The sequence below is a fragment of the Girardinichthys multiradiatus genome, chromosome 23 (assembly GCF_021462225.1).
Source record: "Girardinichthys multiradiatus isolate DD_20200921_A chromosome 23, DD_fGirMul_XY1, whole genome shotgun sequence".
NCBI lineage: Eukaryota > Metazoa > Chordata > Actinopteri > Cyprinodontiformes > Goodeidae > Girardinichthys > Girardinichthys multiradiatus.
The window spans coordinates 21,549,978-21,568,963 of record NC_061815.1 but is presented as its reverse complement, the minus strand read 5'-3'; the positions used below and the strand labels follow the sequence as shown (position 1 = coordinate 21,568,963).

The window sequence follows — 18,986 nt, the reverse complement described above, 5'->3', positions numbered from 1 at the left end:
TGCCTTTTACTTTATGAGACAAGGAACAACGAGCTGTTGGCCACAAAGTTAGAGTAACAGTAAAATCCATAGTTTATTACGGCCAAAATCAAAGCTTACAGCCTCCTTTGGGTTGTAAAAGATTGTTTTAATGTTGTTTGGGTAATAAAATAGAAACGTTAAGGTAAACAATAAAAAACCGAGGCCAAAATAATTAAATTCTGAATGGTATGGATTGTGAGCTGCTAAACAAACAAATACTCTCACTGGCAACTTTATTAGGCAGACCTGCCTCATATGGCAGCAAGTTTATGCATTTATGCTAAACATGATGAAGATGACTTGCTGAAGTTCAAACCAAGCATCAGAATGAGGATGAGAGAGATTTAGGTGATTTTGATTGTGACATGGGTGTTGCTTTTGTCAGACGTGAGGTGTGATTGTGGTCAGAATACCTTCTCTGAACACACAACATGTCCATCCTTATTGCAGAGGGGCTACAGCAGCAGACAGCATAACCAAGTAGCTCCCCTGTCAGCTAAGAATAGCAATCTGAGGCTATTTTATGCACAAGTGTCACATTGTGCCACATGAGTATTGTTACTGATCACAAAGCTCAAATAATCTCAAACGTTTTTTTTGAAAATGACAATGAATTCACTCCAGTGGTCTCCACAATAACAAGATCTCGATCCAACATAGCACCTTTAGGTTGTGTTGGAATAAGAGATTTGATTTATAGATGTGCAACCTACAAACCTCCATCAACTGTGTGATGCTGTCATTTCAGTATGGGCCAAAATCTCTCAAGAATGATTCTTATACAATATGAACTAATTAAAAAGACATTAAGGCATTTCTGGAGGCAAAATAGCAGATTTAAGCCAGTACTACAACTAGCACTTATAATAATAACTTGAAGTGTATAAAACCAATTTCTTTGGAGTAAACATTTGTTCCTCAGTGTACCTCTGTGACATCCATGGTGGAAAAGGAGTAGGTGGAACTGCTCTGCTTGCATTGGAAATCAAACTGTATAACAACAGATTTTTTGAAATGGAGTTTGTTAAGAAGTAATGGCCAGTAGTTATTTGACATATCTTTAAGTCTTTTAATGTAAAAGACGTAAAGACTTAAAGACATGTCAAATAAGTCTTTTAATGTGAAAATAAAAATAAAAAAACAGGTAGTCACAGCCAAGCCAGGACAAAAGCAGAGTTTTGTCACATTTAATGAACTCCAGACACCAGAACCTCATGAAAGTTCATTTGCTATTTTAGAAACCTGTAAATAGCTGTCACATTTGCATTTAATGATTACTTTGTAGGGTTGTGCATCTCTGGTCTGTGGATGAAATGATATGTATCTCAATAAGCTTCCAGGAGTCTGATTCATTTAACTTACATAGATGCCCAATGCAAGACAACGTGATACGATTCATCCTTTTACCACGATGCAGTACAACTCACTGATTTTAGGGTAAACATGATGAGATTCGATGCGATTCTGATCGACTTGATGTGATAAGACAAAGTGAAGAACTTGCATCTGAGTTTACTTAATTAATTAACCTTATAAAACAACAACATTCAAAAACGGATCTTGTCTACCTATTCTGGTGCACGTTTATAAAACATGACTTATTATGAACAAAAACACTGAGACGTAGTGCAACATTGCAAAACCTAGCAGGATGCAGATGTATTAACTTAAGGAAAATGTATTTTTCCACATAACTAAGAAAATTACCTTTCAAGAGAGTAGAGAGAAACTAGTCTTCTCTTCCAGCGATGGGTTTCACCTTATTTCTCTAATTTACAAATAAGTCTGTTTAACTTGTCTGAAAGAGCTTAAATTTCTTTCATCTGCTGATCTTTATGAGTGAGTTTGTACCAGCATATCAGTAAAGCTTTCTGCTTTCCAAATCACATGCTGAGAAGGAGGAAATAGTGATCACCAAAGATGGGTTAAAGAAATTCAGCTAATAGAAACTTAACTTTTGACAAAAAAAAAAAAACAACAAGAAATTGTAATAATGTATTTAAAATCAAATTCATTGAAAGAACTTGTGTGTCTTGACATCATCTATCCTAAACTTTCTTGCTGAGTGATATGTAGTGATAGCAACCATTGCTAAATTAATTTTGAGCAGGTCCCAAAGGTTGCACTGCATGCCATATTCTCAGGAAATATTGCTCTATACAATAAAACTTGAATGCCATTTAATTTACAACACAATGTTGGGTACAACTTTAAGATTCATCTAAAATACATCTAAAATCAACATTAATGAAAATAAAAACAAAGTTATTGCAATATTATTTTGAAAAAGGATTATTACGTTATTATTCTGTATGTACAGGGGTTGGACAATGAAACTGAATCACCTGGTTTTAGACCACAATAATTTATTAGTATAGTGTAGGGCCTCCTTTTGCAGCCAATACAGCGTCAATTCGTCTTGGAATGAAATATACAAGTCCTGCACAGTGGTCAGAGGGATTTTAAGCCATTCTTCTTGCAGGATAGTGGCCAGGTCACTACGTGATACTGGTGGAGGAAAACGTTTCCTGACTCGCTCCTCCAAAACACCCCAAAGTGGCTCAATAATATATAGATCTGGTGACTGTGCAGGCCATGGGAGATGTTCAACTTCACTTTCATCTTCATCAAACCAATCTTTCACCAGTCTTGCTGTGTGTATTGGTGCATTGTCATCCTGATACATCCTTCAGGATACAATGTTTGAACGATTGGATGCACATGGTCCTCAAGAATGGTTTGGTAGTCCTTGGCAGTGATGCGCCCATCTAGCACACGTAGTGGGCCAAGGGAATGCCATGATATGGCAGCCCAAACCATCACTGATCCACCCCCATGCTTCACTCTGGGCATGCAACAGTCTGGGTGGTACGCTTCTTTGGGGCTTCTCCACACCGTTACTCTCCTGGATGTGGGGAAAACAGTAAAGGTGGACTCATCAGAGAACAATACATGTTTCACATTGTCCACAGCCCAAGATTTGCGCTCCTTGCATCATTGGAACCGACGTTTGGCATTGGCATGAGTGACCAAAAGTTTGGCTATAGCAGCCCGGCCGTGTATATTGACCCTGTGGAGCTCCCGACGGACAATTCTGGTGGAAACAGGAGACTTGAGGTGCACATTTAATTCTGCCGTGATTTGGGCAGCCGTGGTTTTATGTTTTTTGGATACAATTTGGGTTAGCACCCGAATATCCCTTTCAGACAGCTTCCTCTTGCATCCACAGTTAATCCTGTTGGATGTGGTTCGTCCTTCTTGGTGGTATGCTGACATTACCCTGGATACCGTGGCTCTTGATACATCACAATAACTTGCTGTCTTGGTCACAAATGCACCAGCAAGATGTGCTCCAGCAATTTGTCCTCTTTTGAACTCTGGCATGTCACCCATAATGTTGTGTGCATTTCAATATTTTGAGCAAAACTGTGCTCTTACCCTGCTAATTGAACCTTCACACTCTGCTCTTACTGGTGCAATGTGCAATCAATGAAGACTGGTTTCATTGTCCAACCCCTGTATGTATGTATGTATGGTTGTTTGCATCATGTATGTCTGCACTAAACAGGTTATGGGTAGGGTTTACCCCTGCCGTCTGACTATATTGGCTGTATGGGAAAGTCTCCTGTGCCTTTGAATAGAAAGTGTGTATACTGTATACAAATGTAATGAATAAATGACAACATAATAGAGTAGAATTTACATTTGAAGATGTGTGCATGTACAAAACTGAACTCTTGAGAAATAACCTCAAACAAAGCCTTTAAGTCCCATCTAGGACAAGTGTTCTTCCACTTTGTGTAGAGAACAAAATTAATCTATAAACCCTCTTTCAAAAATTCAGATTTTCATTAGTTTCCTTTTTTAACCATTCCTAAACTGACAACACCGGAAATCTCATTTTCTACTTTATATGGAGTACACCTCAACATGTGTGTTAAAATATTTGTTGTTGGTGGGCTGAGTTATTATTAAACTAGACATCATGTGGTAGGAGAAATATAAAATTAAGCACAACTGAGTAAAGACCAGTACTGGGCCGTCAAGGCCTGCAAGGCCTTCTCTGCTGGGCTAAAAAAAATCTGAGTCACAGAATGAAGTTAATTACATTTTGTCCATGAATACATAATAAATAATTTAAAATGGTCTGCCTGATTCCTTTCATAGTTTTCCCCTGGTTGCTGCTTCCAGATGTCTGTGTTCATATTAAAGCATTTTACCAATTACATTTCAGCCATCATTTGTTGCCAGGGTCAAAGATTTCTGCCTGGAGGCCTTTACAATTAGTTCTGCGGGCCCTGTAGCATAAAATAAATGTTGATTAAACTGTTGCTTCAACCAATCAGATTTGAAGTTGGCAATACCATGGCCCTCTACAAGGTGTCCGGTAACGTCATCATATCCACACCCTTTAATTGGATAGTCAAAGAATGTCAGAGATAGCAAACTGCATCTGTAGCAAGCTGCATGAGCAAAACTATAGCTGTTTTGTCAACCCACGTTGGCTGAAGGAGGAGAAGAAATGTTTTTGGTTGCAGATTTATTGTCAAAGCCATTTTCAAGATGGACGTTTCAAGAAAAGCTGGATATCATTAAGAAAGGTCAGGCAACTCCAAAGCTAGCAAGCATGTCACAATGGGGGAAAGGATTTGTCTGCCACTTTCATTCCTCTTACTGGGAGCACTACCCCTGGTTCACAGGCTCTGAGGAACACTGCAAATTGTATTGCTGGGAGTGGTTGTTATTTGTCACTGATCGACATGGCCACACTGGGCTTGATTTAACTTGACAAACAAGGCGATGAGACACCAAAACACTGTGAGACACTTACAAGCAAATGGTGCTTTCCAAAACCATTGGGGAAACCAGAATGGATCAACTGCTGAGCGAGTAAATGTGCAGGGAAATTAAGCTCAACAACAATAAGGTGAACAAAAATAGGGAAATCCTAAAAAAACTGTGTCATGTTTTTGGGCAAGCAAGAACTTTCGTTTCATGTATATGTTGAAAGCGGTGGATGCAAATGCAGAGGAAACAATGTGGAGCCTCACATTGCTGAGGGCAACACAGATTTACATTACCACCTGTCAACTAATAAAGGTTTAGTGGGATGTCAGCCAAAATACAAAAAGACCTGATCACTGCTATTACTGAAGTGATGGGATGGGAGATAGGAGTGATGGGAGAACATTTTTCAGTCTGTCTCTGCTAAGAACCGAACTACCTTTAATGTTTGCATGGATGATTTTCCACTGATCTCCTTCATTTCAGCTGCTGTACACATTTGTGTGTTAGGCAGTAACCATCAATGTGTCCACTGATTTTGTCAAGTGGAGATTTCCATCCTTAAAGCGAATAAAAATTGATGCCAGAAATATGAGAGGGCAGGCTTCACTTTCAGCAATAGCTTCAGTGGTGATGCAAAAGGACTTCTTGATGGAACTGAAACACAAAGATAAACTGTACAACAAGGTAATTGAACTCTTCTTGAGGCAAGAACGAAGGATGAATTTTATGTACAAATAAACAGGATTTTATTGAGTAAAATGCTGTGATTACAATTTTATGAGGTTATTATTGATGCCTTTTTTGAGCGTCGTAGGTCTAGCTGCAGTAGAGTTGTGCACCTTGGGTTTGTAGAGGCATTTATTCTGGCTACCCAAGTTATAGTTAGCATTGTATTGCTTTTCTACACAATAAGATGTTTTTGTTGTCATAAAATACTTATTGAAGTGCCGATTGATTCAGACGGAGCACTACTGAAGGCTTATGTGTAAAATTCATGGCCCACCACTGTCTTTATTAAGGGCAAATTCTGAAAGATCTGATGAGACTAAACAGAAGGAACTGGTTTAATTGAAACCACGTCTAATGTTGCAGCTTTAGCTAAAGAGAGCTTCGTTATTATGATTAAATACTTTGAACATAGTGCATGCAACACATTTCAGAACTACTGGCAAGTTTGTTTGTTTACAACTGTGTTACATCACCTGTTTCCTACTTGCACTGTTGGAGAACTGAGGAGAGCAACTGTTTTGGGTGTGATAGGGCATATTGTTCTATTATTGCATTACATTTAATTTCAGTTGCTTAACACTTTGTGGCCCTCTTTGTTTCATTCATATTTTTTTATAAAAAAGGCAAAAATGGGTTGACAGATTAGAACTGTAAGCTGGGACACCTGGATGTTTTCATTACAGAGCTGTGCTTCCATTATAATGTTCAGGAAGTAGATTTGTATTGTTCTTCTGAAATAAAAAATATAAATAAAAATATGCTGTCTGCATACTTTCCTGCAGCCAAAGAATGGTGGATCCAAATGTGGATCCACAGTCAGAGGGAAGGAAGATGATGAGTAAATCAGAAAAATTGTTAAGTAAAATAAATCAAAGTCACCTAAAGACAGAATGTAAGGGTTCTGTATGAAACTTGAACAATGTGTAACACACTGTAACAATGGCACAAAGTGTGATAGAAAAGATGGCTCTGGCTTATTTCATGCTAATTTGCACCCCTTTTGAAAACACATGTTGCCTTTTTGTGCCTGACTACTTCCTTTTCTATCCTTAAAACAATTTAAAACAATCCACTTAACCATTGTGTATCAGTTAATTTCTGTTGCAGTTCAGTATTTTGATCAGTTGAGGCAACAATAATAATAAAAATGCTCAAAACTCATGTATAATAATTTAACTGTGCATCATTTTCTGAAGTTTTTATATTACACCGTATTTCCAAATATGATAGTGATTCTAATCTCATTTTGGGTCAGTCCACCTCATAAAACATGAGGTATTATAACCTCAGATCAAACCAAAATAAATCCCCAACCTCCTGCTGGTTAATGTAATTGATTAGAGTTATAATTCCTAACTACAGAGTATAGGAACATTTCTTAAAATGTATTTAAAACATTGGTTAATTTGGTATGACTTAACATGACTGACACAAAATTTCTCAGAGCAGATGACAGAAGTACAAAAATGACCACAATAAAGATGAAAAATAAGCAAGGAGTGGGAGAAAAAAAAGTAAATATAAAAGGTTTTACATCACGGAGAGTAAAAAACAAGCCCAAACATGAGGTTTGGTCATTGGCAAGTAGGGCTGGATGTGAGAGAAAGAGTATGTGATTGAGGGGATAAAACACAGAACACAATAGAAGTTAAAAGAGAAGCAATAAATGAGAACCCCAAGATGATCTAAAAAAATCTGACAGAGCCATAATAAAATTTTCTTTTCAATAAAATACATAAATTATGCCACATACAGCCTATTCTTCTAAAACTTTCATGTGTTGTTGTGCATCAATAATATATTCACAAATGTGACATTTTCTCAGGGCCTTCACATAAACTGTTAAGTTGTGATAACAAAGTCTCTGTAACATTGGTTTTCTACTTTCCCATAGTAATTATTAATAAAGTTTTGGCCAGGATCATTTGGCAAGGTTTCTGCATCTTCTTTGCATATATGTTTGTCATTACATTGCTAAGCCTTAACTTATATTTCTTGATGCAGCTTTTAGCTGCGTTCACTGTTTCTTAGAAATGCTCTTAAGGCTATGCATGAATTTTCATGCTTGTTTTTGATGCGATGCCGCTACATCCCAGAGAGATTGTGGCTATCCAATAAAGCTTTCCCAGCATATGGAAATTGTGAATTCGCAAAAGATTTTCACAATATTATGTACAGAAGAAAATGAACCCACCACAATCATTCGTAATTTAACATCTTAAATTATTTAGTGTTTTGCCCCTCTATTATTACAACCGTCTTTCTTCTCATTTTATGATATCAAACCTAGCAAACTGTGAAGAGAAACATGCTGTATTTTTGACTGAAGACAATCAAGAAGGCAGGAATGACCACAGAGCAAACTTCTCCATTCCTGCTGATTTGGTCATAAAGCCACTTCCTTAAACTTATTGGCTTATATTCACATTGTGTGTGGTTTGTCATCTATAAAACTAAAGGCCTCAAAAGTCCTTCTGTATTCACTTACAGACTGTATACAGGGCATTAGTTTACAGAACAGAGTAATGATAGAAATATGGAACGCCAAAGTGTTCAAAATTAAATAAATAAATGAAACATGAAATACGTATCTACATCGATAAATAATAGATAATGATTAAATGTGACAATGAAATTGTGAAATAATTGAATGCATATAAAATTTTCAGCTCATTATTAGGAACTATATTTAATTCAACCCGGAAAGACTCACAAAGAGAAGACACGGATGCAATTAGAAAAGTTTATCAGTCAGTCAGTCAGTCATTTTCTACCGCTTATTCCATAGTGGGTTGCGGGGGAGCTGGTGCCTATCTCCAGCAGTCTATGGGCGAGAGGCAGGGTACACCCTGGACAGGTCGCCAGTCCATCGCAGGGCAACACACAAACAACCACAAACACACTCATTCATACACCTAAGGGCAATTTAGAGTGACCAATTAACCTAACAGGCATGTCTTTGGACTGTGGGAGGAAGCCGGAGTACCCGGTGAGAACCCACGCATGCACGGGGAGAACATGGAAACTCCATGCAGAAAGACCCCTGGTTGGGAATTGAACCCAGGACCTTCTTGCTGCAAGGCAACAGTGCTACCAACTGCGCCACCGTGCAGCCCTAAAAAAAAAAAAAAAAAGTTTATCAGTGAATGTTTATTTCTTTGGCGCTCGGACCCCAGTGGAAGACGTGAATGCTGAGAATGACATGCCCTTGAATGAACATCTTAGGCTTAGATTTAGAAATGTCTTTCCCCCTGGGATCCAATCCTGGTGGTGGAGTGGAGGCCTAAGAAGATCTGGAAGGAATTTGGAAGCCAAATGGTGAAGATGGGGTGGAGGAGAGTCAAAGTTCAGCTGCAGAACAGAGGGTTCCATGGATGAAGATCTTTTAAAGCAGAGCCTTGAAGGATGAAATGGCCGGGGAGAAATGCGGACTTGACGCTGATTGGTGGAGCAGAGCCGCATGGAGGAGTAATTAGACGAAGCTGGAGATGATGGTGAGTCTTCCATGTTGAATTTTCGTTTAAACAAAATTTTTTCATTACAAAACAGCTTTATAATATAAAAGAATTTTCATATAAAATTTTTACCAAATAATTGAAATTATTGTTGAGGTTATCTTTATGTAATTCCAGCAGTTTTATTTTATTTTTATTTCAAAATGTAATCTTTTTAAAAGTGAGCTTTTATTTCAAAAAGTCAGCTTTTATTTTATAAGGGTGATTTTTCCCCATGGCCATTAATTTCATAATGTCACTTTACAACTCAATGACTGTGGGGCCAATCAGCATCAACAGGCTGTATCTGTATCCTCATTGGCTGATCCTTACATAGAGATTAGTTTCCTGGTTACCTGCTCCCTGAGCAGCTACTGCACCAGCTCAAGGTTTAGGAAGGATGGTAGAGTTTATTTAACTTCATTCAGCTCTGGTTACCTTAGCAGATGAAATTGAGGGGAATAATTTATCATATGATGCCCTTTTGAGTTTTTTGGATGACATCTTTCAAATGATCGGGATGATCATCCAGGCAACAGTTCAGAAATTAAGAGGAAAACAGAAAAGTAACCTTAAGAACATTTATATTAATTACATATTTACAACTTTCACATACATGTTTATGTAAAAAATTAATATTTAATAATTTTACTCTAGCTTTTTAGACAAATAACAGGTCCAAGTATCTACTAATGCTTATCTGTTATATAATTTTGTCTCACTTTCAGCAATTTATTTCTCTAGAAACATGATGGGTGATAACACAATCTCTTCAGACTATATTAAAAGGGTCATCTATACTATAACCAGAATTAATATTTCATAATTTACTGTAGAGTTTTGGAGAAATAATGGATCTAAGAAATTCACAATGCTTTAATATATACATAGACTGCTAAATCTTTGTAAATCATACACAAGTTTGTCTTACGGCGTAATTCTGCCTGTAGAAATGTACAGATGATCGAGGTCAGCATGATGTGAGAGGAGCATTACATGAAAAGATGGAAGGGGTTGAGGTAACACATCACACAATGCCCTGGAGAACCCATAATATTTTTGGGGGGGATATATAATAAAGATTTATTTATCCCTAACTAATAAAAGTGAAACACCATCGATATTTGATTTATAACATGAATCATATGCATGTATCCATCAATAAAATTATTAAATTCCCTATAATTCTGTGCAGGGTTGCTGGGAGGTTGATGCCTACCTCAAGCAAATAAATATTATGAAATATATTTCATAAAAATGAGCTGAGAACTGAATATGCATTAAATTATTTCACAATTTCATTGTCACATTAAATCATTATCTATTACAGGTCCTTCTCAAAATATTAGCATATTTTGATAAAGTTCATTATTTTCCATAATGTCATGATGAAAATTTACCATGCATATATTTTAGATTCATGGCACACTAACTGAAATATTTCAGGTCTTTTATTGTCTTAATACGGATGATTTTGGCATACAGCTCATGAAAACCCAAAATTCCTATCTCACAAAATTAGCATATCATTAAAAGGGTCTCTAAACGAGCTATGAACCTAATCATCTGAATCAACGAGTTAACTCTAAACACCTGCAAAAGATTCCTGAGGCCTTTAAAACTCCCAGCCTGGTTCATCACTCAAAACCCCAATCATGGGTAAGACTGCCGACCTGACTGCTGTCCAGAAGGCCACTATTGACACCCTCAAGCAAGAGGGTAAGACACAGAAAGAAATTTCTGAACGAATAGGCTGTTCCCAGAGTGCTGTATCAAGGCACCTCAGTGGGAAGTCTGTGGGAAGGAAAAAGTGTGGCAGAAAACGCTGCACAACGAGAAGAGGTGACTGGACCCTGAGGAAGATTGTGGAGAAGGGCCGATTCCAGACCTTGGGGGACCTGCAGAAGCAGTGGACTGAGTCTGGATTAGAAACATCCAGAGCCACCGTGCACAGGTGTGTGCAGGAAATGGGCTACAGGTGCAGCATTCCCCAGGTCAAGCCACTTTTGAACCAGAAACAGTGGCAGAAGCGCCTGACCTGGGCTACAGAGAAGCAGCACTGGACTGTTGCTCAGTGGTCCAAAGTACTTTTTTCGGATGAAAGCAAATTCTGCATGTCATTTGGAAATCAAGGTGCCAGAGTCTGGAGGAAGACTGGGGAGAAGGAAATGCCAAAATGCCAGAAGTCCAGTGTCAAGTACCCACAGTCAGTGATGGTCTGGGGTGCCGTGTCAGCTGCTGGTGTTGGTCCACTGTGTTTTATCAAGGGCAGGGTCAATGCAGCTAGCTATCAGGAGATTTTGGAGCACTTCATGCTTCCATCTGCTGAAAAGCTTTATGGAGATGAAGATTTCATTTTTCAGCACGACCTGGCACCTGCTCACAGTGCCAAAACCACTGGTAAATGGTTTACTGACCATGGTATCACTGTGCTCAATTGGCCTGCCAACTCTCCTGACCTGAACCCCATAGAGAATCTGTGGGATATTGTGAAGAGAACGTTGAGAGACCCAAGACCCAACACTCTGGATGAGCTAAAGGCCGCTATCGAAGCATCCTGGGCCTCCATAAGACCTCAGCAGTGCCACAGGCTGATTGCCTCCATGCCACGCCGCATTGAAGCAGTCATTTCTGCCAAAGGATTCCCGACCAAGTATTGAGTGCATAACTGTACATGATTATTTGAAGGTTGATGTTTTTTGTATTAAAAACACTTTTCTTTTATTGGTTGGATGAAATATGCTAATTTTGTGAGATAGGAATTTTGGGTTTTCATGAGCTGTATGCCAAAATCATCCGTATTAAGACAATAAAAGACCTGAAATATTTCAGTTAGTGTGCAATGAATCTAAAATATATGAATGTTAAATTTTCATCATTACATTATGGAAAATAATGAACTTTATCACAATATGCTAATATTTTGAGAAGGACCTGTATTTATTGATGTAGATACTTATTTCATAATGTTTCGTTTATTTAATTTTGAACACTTTGGCGTTCCATATAGAAAGACTTTTTATGCCCAAAATACGACAATTTCTTTTTTGTCAGGTGTTTTTTTGTCTCTTATTTGTTCTTGGTTGGGGTTTAGCTGTACTCTGTTCGCAGTGTTGTGAATAACCACATTCATCCCGTCATATTTTTGAGAACTTTGAAAGTGAATGATGCTGTTTTGTTGCTTGACGAACTTGAAGTAATTGTGGAAATTAAAATGGAGCTTGAAACCCAGGCAGTCTTTGTAGAGACCCAATGATGATAATGTGTGCTTTTCCCCTAATCTTATACAGTACTTGACTACAATGCCTTCTACTTCACTTCAAATTTCAGCTACAGCAGTGCTGAAAACTTGTCTTAACGGACTGCCTTTCAGTCAAAATTTCACACACATTGTGTTCACTGATAATGCATTGCAATATGTGAATCAGAGCAGTTGTTTTGAGAATTTGGCCATAATACAATACAGTTTATGTGAGGCAAGACAACAGATGTCAAAAGGCTGCAGCAGCCAGTTAGCGTTATGACACAATCAGTGTGCTAACTGGTGAATGACATCATGACCTCTTGATGACCATCAGTGTTAACTTTATTAATATGGCACTTTACAACAAACCAGTTACACAAATAATTGATAGGAGTAGGTAAAAAGAAGAGAATAACACACAAATAAATACACAAATGAAATAATTCATTAGTTTAAAAAGAAATAAAAATTATGTAAAATAAAAACATTTTAGAAACATAAAAAGGCAATATGAGTGGTGTTTGTGAGTGGTGATGATGTGTGGAAAGCAATACAATGAAAAATCTTGATCTGGAATATAAAGAGAATCATACCAGTTTCAGCTCCACTGACAATAATTTTTACTTTTCACTGTTTGCTTCAGACTGCATCCATGTTAGCGTCCATCATGGCATGTGGATCATCGGTGTCATATTCTGGCTCAAACATAGTGTTGAACTCCTTGCGGCATAATCGCTCTTTGTACTGAACCTATCCATTGGGGTTGTGTTCCCCAGGGACAAAGTTTGTCTAACTTGATAGAAATGCTTCAAAATCCACATTGGTTTTGAAAACAAGTCGCTTGTCTGGCATAGCATTCGCTAAAATCAACCTGAAACCTGTTTCTTTGAGAAGATCCTATTTGTTTATTAATTTTATTGCCATTGTAAGGTATTATGAGCGGCTCTAACTGTAATATGGATGTTACCTGTAGAAACAATATGTATTTCACATTTTTGAAAATGTGGTATCTTTGTGAAATACAGCATCTAAAAGTAATATTTTTTAATCCTGCTTTTATCATAAATGCACAGTTGTTGAAAAGGAAATGGACCCCTGGCCATTTTCTTTAACTGAACCAAAATAGACTCTTAATCATAGCTTTAAGGCAAACTCTTGATAAAGCATGTCACTTATATGTCATTTTGTAAGCGAGGGTCAAAATTCAAATCTAATAAAAAGTGTAATAAAATATGTATTGTTCAGAGCTTTTCATTCAGTCGTGTGATGAATATAAATGTAAAATCAAAGGTGACAGCTTCCAACTCAAAGCAACTATGGCCCTCATCTAAGCCACAGAACAAGATGCTCAGGGTTGTCTGAGGTTAGCAGTGGCTCCATTTCTTTAACTCTTGAAATTCTCTGCTTGCCAACAGAAAACAGACACAGTGAGGGAAGCAAAGTGAAGAAAAAAACCCCATCTCTGACTGATTTGGAAAACAACAGAAAGAAGCCACAGATTTGTCATACTGCAGCTTCTGAGCACATTTTAAGCGATTGCACACAGTCTCCGTCCACCACACAATGTGAAAATTATTTTCATAAGATGAGAGGGGCAGTAATAACCTTCACATCTCAGTGACAATTTGTCAATATTAATGGACTTAAATAAAATAAATCAGGTGCAAAGTTTGTGAATCAATGTAAATCACTGCAATTAAAAGAAAACTCCTGCCAGTAAATTGCTCTGTATTTGACAGCATGCATTTGTCTCCTGGTATGCTCAGAGCCGTTCACCCCAATGAGCCGGTGAAAGAAAATAATGTAGTCTCCGGTGTTTATGCTGGGTCTGGTTTAACTCATAACATTCTCCTCGGTCTTTCTTCCCTGAAGCTCACAGCTGCACAGGCGCTGCTTTGCTCCATGTTCCACAGGTTGCTATGACAACCGCTGACCGCAGGAACATGAAAATTATGGCCTTCCACGTTGAAAGGTATTTTAAAAGAAGTGGGAGGCAATTATTTTATTGGGAGAAAATGTCGAACTGGACCACAGACAGCTCTCGACTGTAGGAAAAGAAAGAAACTTGTTCAAGACTTCCATACAGCAGCAGTGGTGAAACATTCAGTATGCAAACCAGGTCTAAGTTAAAGATGTGGTATTCTATTCACAGAAAACAATTCTGTGAATTCTGAACATTACAAAATATATTATTTTGTAATGTTTTTGGTCTCTACTGTGGTAGATATTGTAGACTGTCACGGTTCTGTCACGGTTTACTTGGAATTGGACCTCAGACTGCAGACGAGCAGGTGAAAAAGATTTAATAACGAAAACTCACTCACAGAAGGAGGCAGGAACAAAACAAACGGGCAGGCAAGACAGGCATGGCATGATCAAAAAATAAGACTTGAGCATCAAACTTGCCATGAGCATGAGGGTGAAAGATGTTTCCGTGAAGACTAACCGAACAGGTGTGAATATAAACCAGGTGGAACAACGAGACAGATTAACTTGAACAGGTGAGCCGAATAAACTTAATTGACAGAACAAAACGTGGCTGCGGCAAAAATAGAGACTCTAATAAACAAACTAGAAAAACATGAAGTTAAAGCATAACCAGATCCGAAAACCAAACTTGACAAAACATAAACAAGACGACAAAACAAAAGCATGACCAGGAAAATAACAGAAGCATGATTCAAAATCTAAGAAGAATAATAACAAAAGAACGAGTCAAAACCTTAACTGTGAAAAACATAAGAAACCCGAAACCAAAAACCAAACAACCCTACATCATGACAGTAGACATGATGTCTTTTTATATATAAAGGTTTTCTATATAGGCTTCTTTATTTAAAGTTTGTGTTTGTTTCAGAAAACTTGCTATTCCTCCAAACTGCTGCATCCTAGGTGCACAAAAGAGTTTTATCACATATGCTTCCTCCCAGGAGCTCCTAGCTTTTAACGATCACTGCTCCCAACAATTTGTGTTTACATCTTTGTTTACATCCCTGTTATTTCTATTTCTTGTAAAAAATGTGTTGTTCTTTTTATGCACAATTATACATCTGCATTTTGTACATCTTCAGTTGCACATTTTATTTAATCTGATGATGCTATTTTTATAACTGTGCAGTATTTTTTTCTTATGTTGGGCATTTTCCCCTACTGTACAGTCTCATGTTCTTGTTTTATTTTATAATTTTTTTTTGTTTGTTATTTTTTACTTTGTGTGTGTCTTCCTGCTTCCATTTTCCCTTCACTTTACTGCTGATACACCTGAATTTCCCCTCTGTGGGACAATAAAGGATATTTCTATTCTATTCTATTCTATTCTAAATATCACTTAAATAAGTAGTCATTTATTTATAAATATTTTTTCTGTTCAATTAAATTCAGTTTATTTATATAGCGCCAATTCACAACACATGTTGTCTCAAGGCACTTCACAAAAGTCAGGTACATACATTCCAATTAGTCCTAACCATTGAACAGTGCAGTCAGAGTTAGTTATTCATTCAAATTGGATAAAAAGTTTTTCTGTCTAAAGAAACCCAGCAGATTGCATCCAGTCAGTGACTTGCAGCATTTCCTCCTCCAGGATGAGCATGTAGAGACAATGGACAGTCACTGGCGTTGACTTTGCAGCAATCCCTCAAACTGAGCATGCATTTAGCGACAGCGGAGAGGAAAAACTCCCTTTTAACAGGAAGAAACCTCCAGCAGAACCAGGCTCAGTGTGAGCGGCCATCTGCCACGACCGACTGAGGGTTAGAGAGAACAGAGCAGAAACACACAAAGAATACAGAAGCACTGATCTAGGAGTACTTTCTATGGGAAGGAAAAGTAAATGTTAATGGATGTAGCTCCTTTAGTCATTTCACCTAGAAAGAAAGAACAGATAAACTGAGCCAGTTTTCAAGGTTAGAGTCTGAAAGAGAGCACATATAATTAGTTACAGTAAAAGCTCAGTCAATCGCCATGTCTAGGAGACAGAAAGGATTGAACACTAAACGACAGGGCCATGTGGATCATCAGTAGAGGGTGAGCATTAAGTTGTTGCCAGCAGAAGCTTGGACGATGCCCCTCTCCAGAAAGGTGTCACAGGTAGATACACAGTCAGACCAAGTGTAGCTTCTAGGAAGAGAAAAGAGAGAACAAAGTTAAAAACTGAAATAACAGAAATAATGCAAAATTGGAGAGTAGTGTTAGAATGTCGCGAAGAGGGTGAAAGTGGTCATTATGTCCTCCAGCAGCATAAGCCTTTAGCAGCATAATAACACAGATAGTTTCAGTTCAGATTATTTAGTTAAACGGCGCTTATTTACAACAATGTTGTCTCAAGGCACCCCACAAAGGGTCCCACTGATGGTCATTGTTATACTAAAAACCACAAGGATTGGGATACCTCCCTCTGTCAGACTGATTATAACCATTGGAAAAGAGAGGGGGTCATACAGGTATAGAAATGGAGGGTGTGTTTGCACCTCAACCATAACTGAACCGGTTTAGGCTAAACTTGACTACCCCTTACTCCAACCAACAGGGAGGGAGGAAGGCTCCCTCCCTGATAACCTAAGCCACTCGAACTATAAGTTTTATCAAAAAGAAACGTTTTAATCCTTGCCATAAAAGTAGACGGGGTGTCCGCCTCACAGACCAAAACTGGGAGCTGATTCCACAGGAGAGGAGCCTGATAACTAAAGGATCTGCCTCCCATTCTACTTCTAGAGACTCTAGGAACCACCAGTAAACCTGCAGTCTGAGAACAAAGTGCTCTGTTAGGAACATATGGAACAATCAGATCTCTGATGTATGATGGAGCTAGATCATTAAGGGCTTTATATGTGAGGAGGAGAATTTTAAATTCTATTCTGGATTTAACGGGGAGCCAATGAAGGGAAGCTAAAATAGGAGAAATATGATCTCTCTTTTTAATTTTCATCAGAACTCTTGATGCAACATTTTGAATCAGCTGAAGGCTTTTAAATGCATTTTGTGGACATCCTGATAGTAAAGAAATACAATAGTCCAGCCTTGAAGTAACAAATGCATGGACTAGTTTTTCAGCGTCACTCCTAGATAGGATATTTCTAATTTTGGCAATGTTCCGGAGATGAAAGAAGGAAATCCTAGAAACCTGTTTAATATGGGATTTAAATGACATGTCCTGGTCAAAAGTAACACCAAGGTTTTTTACTTTATTACCGGAGGTCAATTTAATGCCATCCAGGTTAAGTGATTGACTAAGCAGTTTCTTTTTTAAAGACTCCGGTCCAAAGACGACAACTTCTGTCTTGTCTGAATTTAGAAGCAAAAAATTTAAAGTCATCCAAGTTTTTATATCTTCAAGACATTCTTGTAGTCTATCTAACTGGTTGGGTTCATCAGGATTTATGAATAAGTAAAGCTGAGTATCATCAGCATAACAGTGAAAATGTATCCTATGCTGCCTGATAATTTGACCTATTGGGAGCATATATATAGTAAAAAGAATTTGCCCAAGTACTGAACCCTGTGGTACTCCACAATTAACCCTGGAGTTTAAAGATGATTTATCATTTACATGAACAAACTGGAATCTGTCAGACAGATAAGATTTAAACCAGCCTAGCGCTGTTATCCTGATCCCTACAGCATATTCCAGCCTTTTTAAGAGAATATTGTGGTCGACTGTATCAAATGCAGCACTGAGATCTAACAGAATCAGTACAGACACAAGTCCATTATCTGAGGCCATAAGAATATCATTAGTGAGTTTCAGCAGAGCTGTTTCAGTGCTATGATTGGCTCTGAAGCCTGACTGAAACTCTTCAAACAGGTCATTGCTGTGTAAATGTTCACACATTTGATTAGCAACTATTTTCTCAAGAATTTTAGATAAGAATGGAAGATTGGATATAGGTCTGTAATTTTTCAAGTCAAGTTTAATTACAGCTACCTTAAAAGCCTGTGGTACATATCCATTTACTAAGGATAAATTAATCATATCTAAAATAGGGCTGGTAATCAGAGGGAACACTTCCTTAAATAATTTGGTTGGGATTGGGTCTAAAATGCAAGTTGAAGGTTTAGATGAAGCTAATATTTCTGATAACTCAGGAAACTCCACAGGATCAAAACAGTCCAAATACAGATCAGGTTCTACAGTTACTTCCAATGTTGTCTCACTTGCTGAGGATGAAGTAATTGTCTTTGGGAGTATGTCAAATATTAGATTTTTAATAAAATCAATTTTATTTAAGAAGAATCCCATAAAGTCATGACTGCTAAGAGCTGAGGGAATGGATGGCTCAACAGAGCTTCTATTAATGATGAGAAATAAGCTGTTCTGGCTTGGCGAAGTGTCTTTTTATACAACAGTAGGCTATTTTTCCAGATTAAGTAGGAATCCTCTAGGTGTGTAGAGCGCCATTTTCTCTCCAATTTTCTAACATTGTGCTTTAAAGTACGCAGATCTAAATTAAACCAAGGAGCTAGCCTCCTATGAATAATTACCTTCTTTTTCAAGGGGGTTGCATTGTCTAATGCATCACGCAATGATGAAGAAACACTATGAACAAGAGAATCAATTTGTGAAGGGGCAGAAACAGAATTATTGCCCTCCACTGTTTTTTTCAGTGATAATGAGGAGATTAAAAGTGGAACAGATTCTTTAAAGGTTGTTACAGCATCATCTGATAATGATCTACTATAATTAAATTTTCTTTCAGGTGTGGAGTACTCGG

At 37.8% G+C, this 18,986-nt stretch overlaps 1 protein-coding gene across 4 annotated transcripts in view; it reads left to right on the top strand.

The window, feature by feature from the left end:
• frmpd3 (FERM and PDZ domain containing 3) overlaps nucleotides 1-18,986 on the top strand; it is a 187,754-nt gene that overhangs the window by 102,428 nt on the left and 66,340 nt on the right. The window lies entirely within an intron of this gene.